Source organism: Rosa rugosa, chromosome 6 (genome assembly GCF_958449725.1).
Source record: "Rosa rugosa chromosome 6, drRosRugo1.1, whole genome shotgun sequence".
Classification (NCBI taxonomy): domain Eukaryota; kingdom Viridiplantae; phylum Streptophyta; class Magnoliopsida; order Rosales; family Rosaceae; genus Rosa; species Rosa rugosa.
In genome coordinates this window covers 44051911-44072588 of record NC_084825.1, presented here as the reverse complement: position 1 = coordinate 44072588, position 20678 = coordinate 44051911, and the positions used below count along the sequence as shown (strand labels likewise).

General features: G+C 36.9%; 2 long non-coding RNA genes across 14 annotated transcripts; one reads left to right on the top strand and one right to left on the bottom strand.

Annotated features, from left to right (window-relative positions):
- The first annotated feature begins 2257 nt into the window (after positions 1–2257).
- Positions 2258–6126, top strand: LOC133718680 (uncharacterized). 13 transcript variants are annotated; one of them, XR_009850501.1, is made up of 8 exons: positions 2258–2364; positions 2495–2558; positions 2665–2753; positions 2844–2913; positions 4357–4454; positions 4637–4717; positions 4957–5356; positions 5586–6126. It is a non-coding gene; the product is annotated as an uncharacterized LOC133718680 (long non-coding RNA). The 13 variants fall into 13 exon arrangements; XR_009850497.1 differs by having other exon boundaries at positions 5480–6126; XR_009850504.1 differs by having other exon boundaries at positions 2262–2364; positions 5741–6126.
- Positions 6127–6838: 712 nt separating this feature from the next.
- LOC133717848 (uncharacterized) lies at positions 6839–9472 on the bottom strand. Its single transcript, XR_009849970.1, has 2 exons — positions 7882–9472; positions 6839–7337 (listed from the first exon to the last, which is right to left on the bottom strand). It is a non-coding gene; the product is annotated as an uncharacterized LOC133717848 (long non-coding RNA).
- Between the last annotated feature and the right edge of the window lie 11206 nt (positions 9473–20678).

The following is a 20678-nucleotide window of genomic DNA, read 5'->3' as shown; positions in this document are numbered from 1 at the left end:
AAGCAAGCAATCTTCTAGGGACGACACAAGGGTGAATGGCGGCTAGGAAATTGATGTATTGCATGGCTTCTCTTTCTCTTGGCTTGAAAATGAAGAACAAGAAGACTAGAGAATGGAAAGAAAATGGAGAGGAGATGGAGAGACAAAGAAGATGAGATGGATGAAGGAAGGTATCTCTGTTCTTCTCACAAAATAGGGTATTTATAGAAATACATTGTAGTGTGAATGCAATGGTAAGAAGTCCATTATAATGGCTTCAATGATCATAGCTGCAACTCCACATGGTTGCTGCAATTATGAGAGCTGTCATGCTTGTTGCTTCCCCATATACTTTATGCCACACAAGTCTTCATACCTATATTTACACACTCAAGTACTTATCTATACACTCAAGTACCTATTACAAGATATATATATTTATACTATAATATATTTATACTATAACAGTCTGAATGTTCTTTCCAAATGGTACTCAAGTTTGAAAACAAACTAAGATAGATGATGAAGAAACAAAATTGAGTTAGAACTCCTTTGACACAAAACAGATTTCCGGCAGACTTGACCTCAGTGCACTAAAACGGTCATAAATTTTTCTAGAAAATAGATATCGACGAGCTGTAAAAATTTCTGGAAACTAGACATCCGTAGCTTTCCAACCATATAAAGATCATAATTTTATGAGCTTTGAGAGATTTTTGACACTCCGTTGAAGTTGACTGATCTGCACTGGCAGTTTTCCGAATCTGTAATGAATTTGATTTTTAAAGAACAACTTGTGTCCAATTCGGTAATGATCTTCTTGAGACTTCTAGATGCTTCCACAGGTCTTACACGCCTTGTTTGAAGTAGAAACGTCAAGAACCTTCAAGAATCTTTATTTCTCTCCATTTTCTTGCTTCCTACAACTCATTTTCTTCGTTTGTAGCTCAAATGTACCTAAAGACATTAAACTAAGTTAATATGATTAAGTTAAAGGAAATAACATAGCAAAATGTGAGTAGAAAAACACATAAAACGTCGCATATAATGCTCCTATCACCTTCCTGCAACCTAGTTGCAAACCAGCGAAGCAAGGGTAACGCCCTCGCAACCCAGCGAAGCTAAGGTCACGCTTTAGCAAACCCGTGCTTTCTCCAAACTTCCCAGTAATTGCTCTGCTCAACCTACAACGTTGAGTATCGATTCGGTGACGTGAAGAGATCACAACACAAGCCCTTACCCGTAAGGCAAGAAGTCCTTTTTCGAAAGGCAGAGAAAAGAACCTGGTGACGAGGTTGGTGCTCTCCTCGTCCACAACGTTTGATTTAGAAGTCAGGTCAAGGGACTCCCCGACGACTGCACCCTACGGTGCTGGCACGTCTGCGCACTCAAAAGAGACAGTTTGCACCCAGACTGGTTTTGGAGCCAAACAATACTCTTGATTTTCAGATTGCTTTTTCTCAATATGTTACTAACTTTTGTTATAGAAATCTTACTGCCAACTTATAACAGCTACTCATTTCGGGTAAACAGTATACATTGGTTTCTCCACTGGACTAAAAGGTATCAAACAAATTCAATTTAATCTAATGATATGTTATGATTAACAAATTGGAAATGAAACCGTAAACCGTATCTGCATATACATGTTTCAAGTCCCCAAGCGTACCAATTCGAGGCATCATGAGAATAACTGTGCAGGGAAAGTTCTTATACCAAAATTTGTGGCACTTCGATTTAAACGAAATGAGTTTTGTACAGAGAGCAGAGGTAGTTACAAAGCCAGGATCATAAAACTAGAATAAATATCATGATACATATGCCTTCACCAGATCTGCAACTACACAGACGAAACCTGTCCTCTGTGTATAATTGCAGACGAAACCTGTCCTTGGATAAGTAATTTTCCCGTCATCCTTCTTGGGCATTTGAGCAAGAGATTACCGAAACATAAATTAAGAAGTTAAGACTCAAAGACTCATTAATTAATCATGTAACTATTACTTTGGCCAAATGACCATATGATTAAGAAACTCATACATACATTTAACTAGAAAGATGGTGATCTTAAATTACTCAAATGTCCTATCTAGCTAGATGCCTAGATATCTACATGTAGATTTATGATTAACATATATATGGCCTTCACCATAATTACTCACATTTAACATATACTAAAGATCAATCCACTGTTATACTGTTCATACTGTTGACAACTGTTTATAAGCGTGCGTAATGACTGTCTTGCCCTTTTCTTTCCATCAATTACGGGCTGCCACTGTGAGTGCGGGTTAAGAGGACGGTCTCGACTTGGTTTTGATAGAGGTTTACTGTGGTTTTCATGCGAGGATAGAAGGGACTGGTCCGAATCTTCGATCTGTAAAGGTAATCATGAATCATCTGCTCTTCCGTTTTCAAATCTTATCTCGCAGATTTGATATAGAATTTGGAATTTTAATTGTTTGACTTGATGTGAGATTTGCAAATAATTGATCCGATAATTGATTGTTTGTAGATTTGATATAGGATTGGTGTTTTGTTGTTGGATCATAGCGTTACCATCGATCGGCCCATAAAAGGTGATCCTCGGTGACTTTCTCTTCCTTCGTAATCTGGTCTGCGAATCATTGATTATTGATTCGTTGTTTTGTTGTTTTATCTTTGATGGTCTGGTTGGACTGAAAGTGAGAGTGAAAGATCAATCTCTTTCGAATCAGATTGGGCTTTGTGGAAAACAGAAGAAGGCTTGCTGTTGTTTAGTTTATTCTTCTGAGGTATAGTCGGTAGACTTGGAATTGTTCTTATTCAGATTTGTTTTCTTTCTTTCTTTCTTTCTTTCTGCTCATTATCTCCTCTAATGTCAGGTGAGAGGGTTGGACTCTATTCGATCTTTAGCATCAGAGCTTTTTCCAATCTTCAATCTATTGATAAAAGGTAGTCATGAATGAATCATCTGTTTTTGGTACTTCGCGGAATTTTTTTCAATTCTCTATATGTGAACTGGATTTTACTCACTACAATTAAACCAACCGTGCTTGGGCTTTGAAGATAATCATGTTAGACCAACTAGGTGAGGGGTTTTGTACTATGATCAAGATAATCGTGTCTATTTTTCTTTTAATCTCTTAAATTTGCTTCGGTTTCTCTTTTCCTATATTCAGATTGTGAGGTGTTCTGTTTCCAAGAATGAGTTTTTAACATTGTATTTATGAAGGAATGATCTACTGTTATTGCTAATGTTAATGGTTAATTGAGTTTCTAAATTTATTGTTCAAATGAGATGCGATACTCTACTGTTTTATGTCTATTTGTCACATTTAAGGTAGAGTTTTATGTCTGCAGTCTTTGATTTCATTCAAAATCTTAATTTTTCACCATAAAGTAGAGTAAAGTTCACAGCTCATACTGTTTCGGTAGGTTTTTGAATGTGAGAAGTTAATGAATCATATGTAGTTATATATAGCTTCATTAAGCAACTATCCTGCTGAATTGCACAGTATTCATTGTTTTCTACTAAATATACTACAAGCTGTCAATTTAAGTTTTGATGAATTTAGAGATTAGAGGAGATAAATTGTTATATGTCTTTGTTGAAATTGTGATACAAGTTTTGTATTGCTTTTGTATATATCTAGAAGGAATTTGTCAACCCTTGAAGCTTAAAAATTTGTTGTATTGCTGTTTCCTCTGAGAATGGGTAAGGAGCTTCTCCTCCTTGCTCTTGCTTCTAGCTTTGTAATGAAAGCCAAGTACTGAGACTGTTTCTATTGCATGTGACAAGAATATTGACTAGAGCTTTCCGTTAGTGTGCATCCAACTTCAAAATCTCTGTCATTTCATGGGTGAGGCCAGATTCTCTTTGCCACCCAATTCAACTGTGAATTGACAAACTTTTTGAAGTGGCAAATACTTTGTCTTTATTGAACATTTTGATTGTCTTGCTTTTTCCTGCATTGTTTTCACAAGCCCAGTATGGAAAAACTTTGCTTGCACTTTGTTAATTAAAACTGTGTTTGTCTTATGCATAGATTAATTAAACTACCCGAAACTTCTCTTTTATTTTTTTTTTTTTGCTTTCTGCTTTTTTGATATTTCATATTTAGACAAGGATGGCACCGAAAAACTTCTCCCCTTCAGCTCTGTTGTTTTGGTTTTGTTTTTGTTTTTTTTGTTGTTGTTGTGGGCTACTGCAAATGCTTAGATAGCAGCACATTTAATTGGATTTCCCCTTTTAATCTACAATGACAGCACCGATTCATTCTTTTTTGTTTACTTCACAAAATACTTTTGATTTCGTTGTGAACGTAAAAGACACCATACCCCCCAATTGTATTACAAAATAGCAAAGGCCGTAGCTAATCAACCTCTTTTGTGCAGGTTTAAAACAGAACACCAGCTAAAGTGTTGAAGCTCCAGAGTTTAAACTCAAGGGTGAGGCATAACTAAAGGTCGCCACATGAATCCAATTGAATCCGGTAATTCTCTCCTGTAATTTTACGTGATATTCAGAGGCTTTTCATCTTTGTTGCATAGAAGTACAAAAAATGTTACAGAGGGAAACAACAATACGCAGAAAAGTCCTGTTTCCATTCGATTCATTTCAACTTGATTCATTTCAACTTCCACTAAGCTACGCTCTCTTTGATTACGTTTTCAGGTATTTTGATCCATTTCAATTCTATCACTTATCAAGAACAATCCACAGAGGGATAGACTGTCTGCTTTCCTTCGCACAAAGGTAGTTGTTTCTCCTCTGATCTGCTCTTTAACCTATAAGTTGTTGGTTGTTTCTTTTTTTAATTTCTGTTTGTCAATTTGTGATTAATTTCTGTTTCTGTTTTAAATTGCATTGAAACGAAGAGTATAGCTGTTTCAAATACTATAGAGAAACTGATAGATTTCATAGATTTCAAATTGTTTCAAACTTCTTCCTATTTACCTATCATTCTGATAAATTTCTACTCATTAAATTTGCAGATCATATATTATCAAGAATATGAATTATACTGTTCACAGTATGTTTTCTATGTTTTATTTGTTACTAAACTTTACACTTTCAGTATTCTGCTTTCTACACAGATGATATAAATTTCAATGTTCTACATTTGCTTAGATTTTTAAATTACAATATTCAATTCCTGAATCATATCTTATCAAAAACCTCATGAGTGTCCATCTATTAAGTTCGATACTATGATCAGCCTTAAGTTCGTGTCAAAAGTTGAGGTCAATCTGGAACAACAAATAGACAGGCTACTGTCAATCATATAGATTATTCACCTTCGCAGATATCAAACTGTATTTCTGCACTCTTCGATCTTCAGCCAAACTGTTGGCTTCAAAGTTGGCTGAGAAGGGAAATCCAAGCTCTTAGCAGGTTAGTAGTACTCCTTGCATGAATTTTCTCTATCACTGACATGATGCATGTTTTGCCATCATTCATTTTTCATATTTCACTACAAATGAGTCTACATGATTTGCTTTCTCTATTTTTATACAGAAACGTGTAAGCCATTATGATGGAATTCAATTCTATTAAAATACCTGAATGACATCAACAAGTAGTGCAGCACCTAATTATCAGAACCTTATCATATTATTTTCAGCCTGCTTTCAAAACCTCATCACATCAACAAGTTTGGGATTATACAATGATCAAGAAAGATCACAATCCTTTTCCGCTGTTTTCCAGAGTTTTGGCTCGACTTTGTTGCAAGTAATCAACTGAAATGCAATTATTTGAATCTGTCTTTTACAATAGCAAAGGCGGAAAACTTATTCAGCTGATTTCACTCTGATACTCAATTCTAAGTCACCTATGATGACCTGGAAATCGAAGTAAGAGCCTGGCACAAGCAGAAATTCCGGAAGAAATTCAGAAAGTTTGCAAGGAAGTTCAAGCAAAGTTCAATTGCCAGTCCTGTTTACCTGCACTGAAAATTGTATTCTGTATACGGGCATCTGCTCTTTCAATTTCAGTTTCATATCAACTATATTCACTTTCAATTTCAATTAGCACTCCTATTCATTACACATAACAACTTCTCATGTATACAATTACTTTCCTAAACAATTCATTAACAATCCTAACTCCCGCAGCAAAGCGCGGGCAACCATTCCTAGTATATAGTATTTGTTTATCTTACACTTAGTTTCCTATCATCTAATACTTACAAAACAGGAACCCTAGTAGTATAGAGTGTAGGCCTAACGATTGGACAACACAGTCCGTGGGTTCCGTCAATTAGTTCCTTCGTTAATTAACTAGAGAATTATGCAGGAATTAATATAACCTCAGATGGCTCTGCAGTGTTGTAATATGTGATTATGGTAGGGAAACCAGAGGTTTACTTCCTCTGTAGGCTACATATATAATAGGGAAAAATTCACTCTGTAGGCTACATATAGTTACATAAATAATAGGAAAAATTCATAAATAGTACATGAACTATACCTCTATTTTATCGATGGTACCTGAACTTCATTTTTTGTTACAACCAATACCTGAACTCTTCAAGTTCTTTTGAAGTAGTACGTAAAGGCATCTTCACTCACTACTCTGGTCAAAAATGGCACGTGAGGCACATATGTCTCATTTATTAGGCACACGTTTGGTATTTGGGTTCACTAATAGTTTAATTTGACATAAGAATTTTGGGTTTTTGCTTCGTAGATCAAAGATTGAGAAGAAGAAGATGGCTTGGGCCATGATACAATTAACGACTAGTACAAATTGTCATCTTTAACCTTGATAAATAAGACACGTGCTCCTCACTTGTCATTTTTGACTAGATTTGTGACCGAATGTGGCCTTAGGTTTAAAGAACAGTTCAAGTACTGGTTGTGACAAAAGATAAAATTCAGGTACCATCGATAAGATAGAGGTATAATTCAGCTACTATTTCTGATTTTTACCGTAATAATATACAACACATTTGACAAAGACCAGCTATTATGTATCATCGGAAGTAATGCTTGAGAAAAGGTTTTAACAGCTACACTCTCTTCCCTTAACTGCTAGATGAAAATTTATGGACTACACTAATCCAATCGTCAGACGTGAGGGCAAGGACTCTAACATCACCATTGGCCCTAGCAGACTCGAGTGCTGTGGGTAATTTGGCAGGAAAGGAGATAGTTGATGCCCATTCTCGAAGTTCTTGTCCACAGAATTCTCCTACACGAACAACGGCGTGAGGATAAATTTCAGTGACTGCATATCCGGCTAGAACAAAGAACATCAGTTGGAGTGGTTCATCCTTTTTGATGCTATACATCCCATCAGTATAGGTTATAGGCTTCAGATGCGCACAGATTGCTTTCAACATTTCTTCGTCCATAGTTTGAAACCGAGGCACCTAAGAGTGAATACGAAATTTCAGAAAATTAATAATCCACTTAAGTAACATCATCAACATCATACATTAGCAGTAGCTATGATGGAGTTGTTCTCCAGATAGAGGAACCTCCTTTCTTTAGCATAGTCAACTGAAAAGAAATCAAAAGCTCTGGCTGAGTATCAGGTGGAAGGTGAAAGCTGAGCTATGAATCAGAGACGAAGGAAGAAGAAGATGAGAGAAAGGAAGAGAGGGAGAAAACGTGATAAATGAGAGGACTACATTGTTACTGAGTTTGTTACAAATTACAGTTTTACATGGACTTATATATCAGCTGTTCTACTACCAAAGTTACCAAAATACCCTAATATACTCTTAACATCCCCCCTCAACCATAGGCTTGGGTACAAGCATATGGTTGGAGCAAATGTGAAAAGTAAAACCCCATAACCAAATGATGGAACTGGTGCCTCTTCTTCAGAACAAGGACGGGTAATTAACTCCAAAATCAAGGGCAGTAAATACTCAGAACATAGCATGCCTCTTTTGATCAGAAAATACTAACCTTGGAGTGACATCAGCTTCAGAGCTACTACTTGCTTGAAAGAAATTTTGAAGACTCAGGAACCAATTAGAAAACCAACTTCACCCTAATCAAAAGAGAAATTCCAGAGCCAAGACCATATCCCCTTAATGAGATGACAAAAGAAAGATGATGAGCCACTTGTACTCATAAGCTTCTATCAAAGTAGAGTGTAGCTCCCACCCACGCCAAGGTGCAATATCAGCCTTGATCTTGCAGTCAGAAATTATATCTTTTTCCTTGATATTGTTCACAAGGCCTTCCCTCAAGCCATGGCCGGCCAACAAAAGTTCTGCTAGTAACAATTTCATTTTCACCACCATGTTTTCAGTAGCTCCATTGTTTCTCAGTGGATAAAATCTTGTCATCTGCTCCACCTCCATAACTCCACTTCACTGATGAACCTGAGACCCTCTGGTCCAATGAGAGCACTTCCTTCACACTAGAGCCATTCTCACAATCCAAAACACAATCAGCTAACATCTTCTACTATCCCACTTGTCAAGTCAGAATCATCCATCCAAAAAGAAAACAAACTTCAATATTCTACTAATTCTTGTTCTGTAACATTCACTTAATACTTCTTCAAAAATTCATTCAATTGTTCTTCAAACTATATACAACTAATCATCTACTTCTTCAAAATTCAATCAATACTTCAAAATTCAACTCAACTCTTCTTCTTCAAAAATTCATTCAATTGTTCTTCAAACTATATACAACTAATCATCTACTTCTTCAAAATTCAACCAATTCTTCTTCTGCAAATTTCACTCACTTCTTCTTTCAAAATATTTACAACTAATTCTTCTACTTCAAAAACCAATCAATTCTTCTCCATCTAATTCAAAATTCAATTCTTCTTCAAATATTCTATCAATATACTTCAACATAACAACGTGCAAAGTAGACGGATGAACAGAAACGACTTAGGGAAGATCCCATAATAGACTAGCACATTAGCAGTATGTATAGTGAAGCGGAGCAACAAGAATTGCAGAGAGTAGATGAACAACGTGTAGAGATGAGTGAATCGGAAAGAGATTACCAAACTCTCTGTAATTGTATCAAACCATGGACGTGAATCCGCACTCCAATTCCGGTGGAGACTGCCGGAGGGAATCGCTTGTCCGCACTCGAATCGAAAAACGACGTCGCACCGAACAAGGCCATGGAAGCTTGATATCGATGAGTTTCGGATTCCAGAACAGAACAACGACGGTGAAAAGCTCAAGCTTGGAGCAAGGATCCATGGCAGAGGGAGAAACTGAATTTGGGGGTTAGGGTTTGGAATTGGGGAAAATCAAAATTGAATGAAATTGATAACACGGAAGCAAAAGATAGAGGAAGCAAGAACATCTAGGTCACCGATCGACTTGAGCTCCTGATACCATGAAAGCTGAGCTATGAATCAGAGACGAAGGAAGAAGAAGATGAGAGAAAGGAAGAGAGGGAGAAAACGTGATAAATGAGAGGACTACATTGTTACTGAGTTTGTTACAAATTACAGTTTTACATGGACTTATATATCAGCTGTTCTACTACCAAAGTTACCAAAATACCCTAATATACTCTTAACAGAAGGGTTATCTCCTTGCTGAAATGCAACCTGAACTTAGATACTACACTCTTCAAGTCGTCAGCCATGAGAACAAGGATGCTATCATTGTTGGTGACATAAGCAGAATCGACTGATAAGGGTAATCTGGCAGGAAAAGATGTATGTGATACTGATACCCAATGTACAAGTTCCTCTCCATAGAAGTCTCCTTCATATAAAAGGTCCCGAGTAGCAGAGTTTCTTCTTTCAACACCTAGATCCCCCTCAACAATGAATATCATCTTTTCAAGTGGTTCCCCATCGCGAGAATGATATACCCTCCCACGAATATTTGTATACTTGATGGGTTTCATATGTTCACATATTGCTCTTAACACTTCTTCATCGACACTTCTAAGCATTGGCACCTATAAAAAATGAGACAAAGGATATGTAAAGTCATCGTTGGATGGAACATGCATATATCAAAGTAAAAGTCTTGTATTTTGCCTGGCTGCTAAACTAATTGGGGTTTTAAAATTGCACGTCTTCTAATTACTCTAATTTTCTTGATAGAGAGAGAGCAACTTACTTTCTTTAACCGAGTAATTGGCAAACAACTTTTGATATAACTTTGAAGTTCCACAGGAAGGATAGGGAGGACATTCTCGACATCAACATCCCTATATTCTTCAAGTTCTTGCCGTACCCTTTCCATTATCTCATTTTTTCTTCTACTAGGGATACCAGATTTAAATAACCACAAGTCTAACTCTTTACTCTTCTTTTCCACCGCCAGCTTAATTCTCCTCTTGTGGTTGCCAAACGCAAATCTATTGACTACACTCACCCAGTCTTCCAACATCAGAGCAAGGACTCTAACATCACCATTGGCCCTAGCAGACTCGAGTGCTGTGGGAAATTCCATAGGAAATGAGGTAGTGGATGGCCAATAATCTAGAAGTTCTTGTCCACAAAATTCTCCTATACGAACAACAAAATGAGGATAACTTTCGGTGACTACATATCCGGCTAGGACGAAGAACATCAACTGAAGTGGTTCATCCTTTTTGATTATATACATCCCATCAGTGTACGTCACTGGCTTCAGACGCTCAGAGATTGCTTTTAACAGGGCTTCGTCCGTAGCTTGAAACATTGGCACCTAGGATTTGAATGCAATAATTAAGCGAAACAATGAGAAAACTTATAATCCTATCAGAAACATCAACATACTCACCAAGTAATGGTTATAAGGTGAAGAATTAAAGTCATAGTTATGACCAATCTACTAAAATTATAGGTATCAATGTTCCTCCACCTCTAGACACTAATTTCTTGATAGACAAAGGAACTTACTGTCTTAAGCATAGTCAGCTGGAAAGAAGTCAGAACTTCCGGTTGAAAATTGGATGGAAGTGTGATCTCCTTGCTAAAACGCGACCTGAATTTAGATACTACACTCTTCAAGTCGTCAGCCTTGAGAAAAAGAACACTATCATTGTTGGTGACATAAGAAGAATCTATGGATAAGGTGTAAAACTAGATTACAAACAAGCTCACACAATTACATGTTCTTTATTGACTTTAAACTTACCATTGACGTCATAAGTAGAAGCCATTGCTGCAGCTGCAAAGACAAGGATGAAGACGAGGTTGAAGTCTTCTGCTATTCACCAACTTTAGCTTCTGAATGGGCAGAACACAATGCTTGTAAACCGGTGGTGATAACAGGGACCCTAACCTCTTATTTATACAAGTACTAGTCCTAAGAATCCTCCCATAAAGGTTTTCCTTAAGGATCAAGTATTGTATCTAAGAATCCTAATGCATCACAGTTTAGGACTTTCTTGTAGTCCAAACAATGGATTCCTAATCCAATGATAAATACACTATCACATTAGATATCTAGGTTGATTCTTTTCCAAATCCATGTTGTATACGATTTAATGTATTTGATGGTTTCCTAGTTACTCTAGGATAACTTGTGATGAGTCCACTTTTGATCTTACAATCTCCCACTTGGACTATCACTGGTTATCAAGGACAACCAAAACTGAATAACACCAACTCGTTTACAACCAACTGAAGTGTGCACCAGAATAAGGAAAAGTCTCAAAATCCATTCAACATGGTCAAGACACAGTAGCTTATGCAGAGCAAGGAAAAGCATACATTTTAACAAAAATGCAGCACTTCCAGACCACTAACACAAGCTCCTGCATTCCACATATGCTATTTCAAACAAAATGATGCAGTATATGAACATCGTGTATTACCAGAAGATCATATACCTAAATGGTCCAACTGAATGTTTCAAAATGAAACTCAAGCATAACTGAAAACACTGATGGTCTTAATGCTTGTACTTTAAACTGAAGGAACATGTTCACTGAAGTTACAAGACCATCTGACATTTAGGTAAATCAAGAACACAAAATAAGAGTTGCAGAGAATTTTAATAAAATTGCAGTAACACAACTTGAATGAAATACCTCGAGAATTTTTATTGATAATCAAAAGTTCAATAATACATAAAATTGTGATAATAACTGAACTGAAAATCACAACTATCAAAAATTACAAGAACTCAGAAAATTACAAACTTATAATTATTTGCTCTTAACTAAATTAGGCTCCCACTGAACTTAAGAACCTAAAATAGGTAAAATACCAATGTTCTCAATATGTTTCTTGAAGGCTGCAACTGACAATGCCTTAGTGAATGGATCTGCAAGCTGAAAGTCTGTGCTTATACTCAATACTGAAATTTCACCATGCTTGACTCTCTCCCTCACACTGTAATACTTGAGGTCAATATGCTTTGAGTTATTTGACCTTTTACTGTTTTTACTGAAGAACACAGCTGCCTCATTGTCACAATAAATTACAAGAGCATCAGAAACTATATGACTTAAAATCCTAGTCTGCATCAAGAAATTTCTAATCCATAGCCCTTCACACATTCCTTCATATACTGCAATAAATTCTGCCTGCATTGTAGATGTTGTCACTAAGGTTTGTTTCATAGTTTTCCAAGCAACTGCCCCTCCTGCTAGCATAAAAACATATCCACAAGTCGATTTCTTGGAATCAGGATAATTTCCTGCAAAGTCTGAGTCTGTATATCCTACTAGCTTCAATTTTTCAACTTGTCTATACACAAGCATGTGGTTTTTGGTCCTCTGCAAGTACCTAAGTACTTTCTTTCCAGCTACCCAGTGTTCATGACCTGGATTAGACTGAAACCTGGAAAGAATACCAACTGCAAAAGACAAATCAGGTCTAGTGCAGACCTGAGCATACATTAGACTGCCAACAAGCCTTGCATAAGGCTTGGACTCCATATCCACCTTTTCTATTTCATTATTTAGACTTTGTTTCTTGGTGAGCTTATCTCCCTTAGACATTGGAACCTCCCCTGATGCACAAGTCTCCATGCCAAATCTTTTCAGAATTTTAGCAATATAGCTTTGCTGGGATAAACCTAGCAGTCCCTGTGCTCTATCTCTCTTAATTTCAATTCCTAATACATATGATGCCTCTCCCAAATCTTTCATGTCAAAATTCTTTGACAGAAAAGATTTGGTTTCTTTAAGTAGCTTTAAATTGCTACTGGCCAACAAAATGTCATCAACATAAAGTACTAGAAATATAAATTGGTTTCCAGATGTTTTAAGATAAACACACTCATCAACTAAATTTTCAGTGAATCCAAAAGAAGAAATCATAGAGTCAAACTTTTTATACCACTGTCTAGAGGCCTGTTTTAAACCATAAATGGATTTTCTTAACTTGCAGACTAAATCTTCTGAACCTGGTTCTATAAATCCTTCAGGTTGCTTCATGTAAATAACCTCATCGAGTTCTCCATTCAAGAAGGCTGTCTTGACGTCCATCTGGTGTAGCTCCATGTCAAACTGAGCTACAAGTGCCATAATGATCCTAAAAGAGTCTTTGGTTGAAACTGGGGAAAAAGTTTCAGTAAAATCAATACCCTCCTTCTGTGTGAAACCCTTGGCAACTAACCTAGCTTTATGTCTCTCAATATTTCCATTTGCATCTCTCTTGGTTTTAAATACCCACTTGCAGCCTATAGCCTTTTGTTTGGGGTCAGGTTTCACTAAATCCCAAACTGCATTGTGATTCATGGACTCAATCTCAGCTTCCATAGCTTGTTTCCACTCACTTGACTGACTGCTTTCAATAGCTTGATTGAAAGTGACTGGATCATTGTCATCTGCAAGATCAATTTCAACTTCATGTTCTTGCAAATAAACAATGTAGTCAGAATCTTCCCCCCCATAAGTTGGTTTCCTTGCTCTATTAGACCTTCTTAATTGGGGATTTTGATTTTGTTGTGGTTCTGCAGGCTGATCTTGAGGTTCTACAGGCTGTGGTTGATCAGCTAAGGGTTCAGGGTTAGCTTGATCATCTGCAAAATGCATTTCTTGATCAACAAGTTGATCTTGTGCATTTGGAGTTTCTGGAACACTAATGGCTGCTTGTGTATCATGAATTATAGGCAATATACTTTCAGTATGCTCATTATCCACAATTTCTTCAAATTCTGAAGATAAATCCTCAAGACTTGTATTGTGAATTTTCTCGTCCAAGAATTTGACTTGATGTGTTTCAAAAATTCTTGGTGAGTGTTGAGCTGCATAAAGCTTATAACCCTTAGATTTTTCAGGGTAGCCTATAAAATAGCAGCTTACTGTTTTAGGATCAAGTTTGTTAATGTTTGGATTGTAGATTCTAGCTTCTGCAGGGCAGCCCCACACATGACAATGGTGGAGGCTAGGCTTTCTGCCACACCACAACTCAAAAGCAGTTTTCTCTATAGCTTTACTAGGTGTTCTATTGCAAACATAGTTTGCAGTCCTTAAGGCCTCACCCCATAAAAACCTAGGTAGGCCTGTGGTGCACATCATGCTCCTGATCATATTCAAAAGTGTCCTATTCTTTCTCTCAGCCACACCATTTTGCTGAGGATTATATGGTGTACGTGGTGTATTGAGCCTTAATGCCTTGTTCTTGCAGAAACAAGGCAAAGGGACCCTTTTGTTGTCCACTCTCTGTGTATTTTCCATAAAATTCACCACCTCTATCTGATCTAACAGTTTTGATTTTCTTTTCTAGTTGTTTTTCTACTTCAGCCTTAAATATTTGAAAGGCTTTAAGTGCTTGAGATTTTTCTGAAAGTAGATAAACAAAACAATATCTAGAAAAGTCATCGATGAAGGTTATGAAATACACATTTCCACAGATTGTTTGAGTTCTAAATGGACCACAAATGTCAGTATGTATGAGCTCTAAAAGTGCTTGGCTTCTATATGCAGTCTTTTTCCTTAAGTTAGTTATCTTTCCCTTAAAACATTCAACACAATCTTGTAAATCAGAAAAGTCAAGTTCATTCAAGATATTGTTTTTAACCAAAATTTTCAATCTCTCTTTTGATATGTGGCCAAGTCTTCTATGCCACAAATATGCAGACTTTTCATTGCATTTAGTTCTTTTGACACCAGCTAAGGTGTTACTCGATGTGTTATTATTTTCAACAAGAGAAATTTCTTGTTGACTGTGTGAACAATTTAACTGTAGGTAATCATTCAATATAACACCAGAACCAATTTGAACTGAATCTTTAGAAATAATAATTCCATTATTGTCAATAAGAAGTCTACATCCAGATTTAACCAAAAGAGAAACTGAAACTAAATTCCTTCTCATGGAAGGTACATAATAAACATTATCCAAAACTAACAACTTTCCTAAACCAAGATCTAATTTTAAGGTTCCTATAGCTTTGACTGCCACTCTCGTGCCATTGCCTACACACAGGTTCACTTCATCACTTCTTGGGACTCTCTTCCTTATGAATCCCTGCAGAGAATTAGTAATATGTAAGGGGCTTCCTGAATCAATCCACCAAGTTGTCGGTTCAACATTAACTAAATTAATTTCTAAAGAGAACAGTGAGTTAGAAAAATTACCCTTTTTGATCAACCAATTCTTAAAGCCTGTGCAGTCTTTCTTCATGTGCCCTATCTTCTTACAGAAATAGCACTTGAACCTAAATGGTTTGTTGGCTTTAGCTGCTCCCGAGGTAGACCCTTTGGTGATAGTTTTGGTAGGCTTGAGTTTAGACTGGTTCTGGTATTTCTTCTTAGGTTTTTCAACAAGGTTCACTGAGGTGTTCGGCTCCCTTTCCTTTCTAATCCTGTCCTCCTCATCTACACAAATGGCAATCAGCTCCTTAAGGCTCCACTTTTCCTTCTGAGCATTGTAGCTGGTCCTGAGTTGGCTGAAACTATTAGGCAAGGAATGCAGTGCAGTATGCACTACATAATCATCAGTGACCCCCATGTTGAGGTCCCTTAGCTGAGCATTAATCTCAATAAGCTTCATGATATGCTCTCTCACTTTTCCAGTTCCAGTGTACTTAAGGTCATTAAACTCTTTTGCCAGCCTAGCTGCCTCGGCCTTGTCACTCTCCCTATACATGTCATGAATGGCATACAGAAAATCCATGGCAAGATCAGGTTCCTCTATGCTACCTCTAACTGTGTCTGACATGGTAGTCCTTATAACATTCTTTGCCATCTTATTAGCCTTATGCCACTCCTTATAATGTTTCTTCTCTTCATCAGTGCTCTCACTAGTAAGTATCTCAGGTTCATCCTCGGTTAAGCAAAGGTTCATGTTCTGGTTCATGGCTAGGTAAAAATCTACTTGGTTTCTCCACTTTTTGTAGTTATAGCCAGTTAGGAGCTGAATGGTGTTCAAGGTCACAGTAGGGATTCCTAAAGAGCAAAAACAAAATAAAGTTTTGTGAGTTTTCCATCTGTAAAGTTCTTAAAAAATTATGTTTTATGTTTTCTGTAACTTCAAGCAATATCAAAACCAAAACAATGCAACCAGAAAACAAAAACACAAGCAATACCATATTTCAACCAATAGCCCTTTTATCTAAAATTAATATCATGCCACACTTTTAAGCAGAAGACATAATATTCTGAAGGTTCCAAATCAATAAGCCATATCTGTTGAAAACAAGTTATCCAAAGAAAACAAATCACATCTTTAGACAGAAATTTGTATTCTAAGTATCCATATTTGAAAACAACAGTTATGCATATTGCTATTTGCATTCTAAAATCATACTGTACTACTTCTTTGGAAGCAAAATTATATGCATAATTTTAAAACACAAGATACAATTTTCAGGTTTGTTAACTCAAGTCCTTCTGCAAGAATTAATGAAGAGTGCTTTGTGCAATATGTTCATTCAAACCTACAGAAAACACAAACCAAAACGAGCTTGAAAACTTGTTTTCTATCCGGATCAATGATCTTTATAAGAAACTAAGCTCTTTGTACCTGTAAAATTTTAACAATGCCAAGGAATTTTGGGAGATTTCTGCATACATTGTTATACCAAAAATACAGATACAAAACTCAAGAATTTATCTGAAACATGCATATCAATCACAAACACAAACAACACAGATATGCAAACACAATGTCGATTTCATAAGAACACAAAAACATCCAAGAAATTTAAATTTCATCCGGTCACCATTTACTCTAGCCTATGCGCACGCCGGGAATGCTTCTAGGGTTCTTGTGCTCATCAATTAACAAAACAAAATTGAATCGAAACTAAATTTTTCTGTAAAAACCTGATCTTTGCAATTTTCCCAATTTTGCTGCAAAACTTTCGCGGAAGCATGAGTTTAGTAACAGAAGGCAGCAAAAAATCCTTGTTGGCATCTTAATCGAGCAACACAGGGGTCTTGAATCCCTACAAGATGAATTCATCTCGCGCGTCTCCGATTCTGAATACCCAGAACCATCCCCTGCTTCATGTGACCGTTGTAATAACGGTCACTTTCTTTTAGTTTCTGAAGTAAGTTTTTGGGGTCGGGTCTGGGCCTCGGATCAGCACATGTTGCTTTTGAGCCAAAAGGGTTTTCTGAAGATGGCCAAAACGTGGCCGTTTTATTGCAAAGCAAAATTTTTTTTTTTTTTTTTTGTTTGAAAACCTAAAACGTTTTTGTTTCAAAATATTTTGAAGAACAATGTGAGCCTAAGCTCTGATACCAATTGTAAAACTAGATTACAAACAAGCTCACACAATTACATGTTCTTTATTGACTTTAAACTTACCATTGACGTCATAAGTAGAAGCCATTGCTGCAGCTGCAAAGACAAGGATGAAGACGAGGTTGAAGTCTTCTGCTATTCACCAACTTTAGCTTCTGAATGGGCAGAACACAATGCTTGTAAACCGGTGGTGATAACAGGGACCCTAACCTCTTATTTATACAAGTACTAGTCCTAAGAATCCTCCCATAAAGGTTTTCCTTAAGGATCAAGTATTGTATCTAAGAATCCTAATGCATCACAGTTTAGGACTTTCTTGTAGTCCAAACAATGGATTCCTAATCCAATGATAAATACACTATCACATTAGATATCTAGGTTGATTCTTTTCCAAATCCATGTTGTATACGATTTAATGTATTTGATGGTTTCCTAGTTACTCTAGGATAACTTGTGATGAGTCCACTTTTGATCTTACATAAGGGTAATGTGGAGGGAAAAGAGGTATTTGATACTGATACCCACTCCAGAAGTTCTGCTCCATAGAAGCAGTCTCCCGGGTATAAAAGGTCACGACCGGCAACATTTCTTCTTTCAACGCCAAGATATCCCTCAACTATGAATATCATCTTTTCAAGTGGTTCCCCATCTCTAGAAAGATATTCCCGCCCAGTAATCTCAAATTTTTTGGGTTCAAGATACTCACTGATTTCTTTCAATACTTCTTCATCCATAGTTTGAAGCAGTGGTACCTGTGAATTTGAGAAAACTGGTTATTAACAGATACTCATATTGATGATACATATAACTTTGAAGTTCTACTAGGATGGAACATGCTGAAATATGGACATGTTATCAAAGTGATCATGGTTTTAAAACCAATTTGTCTTCCGGCTACTTTACTTTCTTTAGCCGAGCCAATGGCAACAAATTTTTGATATAGCTCTGAAGTTCCTCGGGAAGAATAGAGAGAATGTTTTCCACATCAACATTTCTCCTTTCGGCAAGCTCTTGCTGTACCCTTTCCATCATCTCATTTTTTCTTCTACTAGGGATGCCATTTTTCAATAACCACAAGTCTAACTCTCGACCCTTCTTTTCCACTGCCCTTTTGACTTTCCTCTTGTGTCTGTTCGACTCTAATATAGTAATATTGCAGCATCCGTCTGCATATACATCTATTCCACAAGAAGTAGAGATTCAGTTGATGATCGATTAATACAAAAATGTAAATGGGATCTACAATCATTACATTTTTCAAGAATTCACAGGGCTTTCAATGTCTACATCCCATATCATATGTTGAGTGGAAATTAATGTTTCGATCAACTATAAAAACTGAGATTGATGTTACCGAGCATGAATCTAATCCCATCAAAAAATACTTACGAAATCAACAGGGGTTTCATATGTTGACCATCAGGCATATCATAACCAAGAATTCAGCATACATTTGATTGTAATTGAAACACGTACAGATGGAATATGCCGTCATATATTTTCATCAAATATACTAAACATACAAGGGGGCCAGGAATGTAGGCCTGGCAACGTGCGGGTACGGGCCGGGTTCTTAACGGGCCGACCCGGTAAGAACCCGTTAGCTTAACGGGTTTCGCGGGCCAAATCCGGCGGGTTTGCGGGTTTTCCGTTGGAACCCTTTAAAACCTGTTAAGACCCGTAAACATTTAAAAAAAAAAAAAAATTTAACTTTTTATCAAAGCAACTAAAACCAATTAAGACTTATGCATTTGCCATTTTCTCTATATGAACTTTTTTGGTTTTCTATTTTGAAATTTTTTATTTTCTATCTTTTTAGATTTTTTTTCCTTTCCTTTTTTGACAAAAAATAATTCACAAATCACAATTATACGACGATCCAACGGTCGGACCCTCACAGATCACCTAGAGGATCATCTTTACCGATTTATATGATGATCCAACGGTCGGATCCTCACAGATCGCCCTTAGGTTCATCCTCTCAAAATTATACGAAGATCCAACGGTTGGATCACCTAGAGGATCATCTTTATTGATTTATACGATGATCCAACGGTCAGATCCTCATGGATCGCCCTTAGTTTCATCCTCTCAAAATTATACGACGATCCAACGGTCAGATCCTCACGGATCACCTAGATGATCATCTTTACCGATTTATACGATGATCCAACGGTCAGATCCTCACAAATCGCCCTTAGGTTCATCCTCTCAAAATTATACGAAGATCCAACGGTTGGATCGTCCTGGATCGCCCTTAGAATCATCCTCACAAAATTATATGACGATCCAACGGTCGGATCCTCACGGATCGCCTTTTGAATCATCTTTGCACAATTATACGAAGATCCAACGGTTAGATCGTCCCAGATCGCCTTTAGAATCATCCTCACAAAATTATACGACGATCCAACGGTCGAATCCTCACGGATCTCCTTTTGAATCGTCTTTTCACAATTATACGAAGATCCAACTGTCGGATCCTCATGGGGAATAAGAAAAATTATAAAAATGCCCTGGTTGAAAAAAAAAAAAAAAAAAAAAAAAAAAAAAAAGGGAACCCGTATGGGTAATGGGAAATGGGTTTTTGGGAAGGATTTTGAGTTAACGGGTTCTAATGGGTTCCAACGGGTTTAGCCCGCAAAACCCGTTAATTTGCGGGTTTTTTGCTTGCGGGTTTTGTTTAGCCCGGATTAATAAACGGGCGGGTTTGTGCGGGTTTTTAGCGTGCGGGTCACGGGTTTAAATGCCAGGCCTACAGGAATGTATGGTCAGGCTCTATGATATGCTGCACAACAGATCATGAATTTTCACAGAGATCAAAGTCTTCCTAGTTTATCAATTGAGCTGTGAACAAGTGATGGTCTTTCCTAAGCATAAATAAATGCTACTCAAATGCGAAGAACAAAATATACAGAGTCTCAGCTTTAAGCTTGAAGAATTTATGCATATAGACTTTTACCAACCTGCAAATTTCCAATAAGTAGAAAAAGTAGCAAGCCGATAATAGAAATTAGAGTCGCAAAGAGGTTTTCCCATGTATTGGTACTGGTCTGGAGATCTGAACCAAGAGAACTGCAAAATGAAATGGATAAATATCTTCTTTCAGATACAAATTTAGAGTAAACTA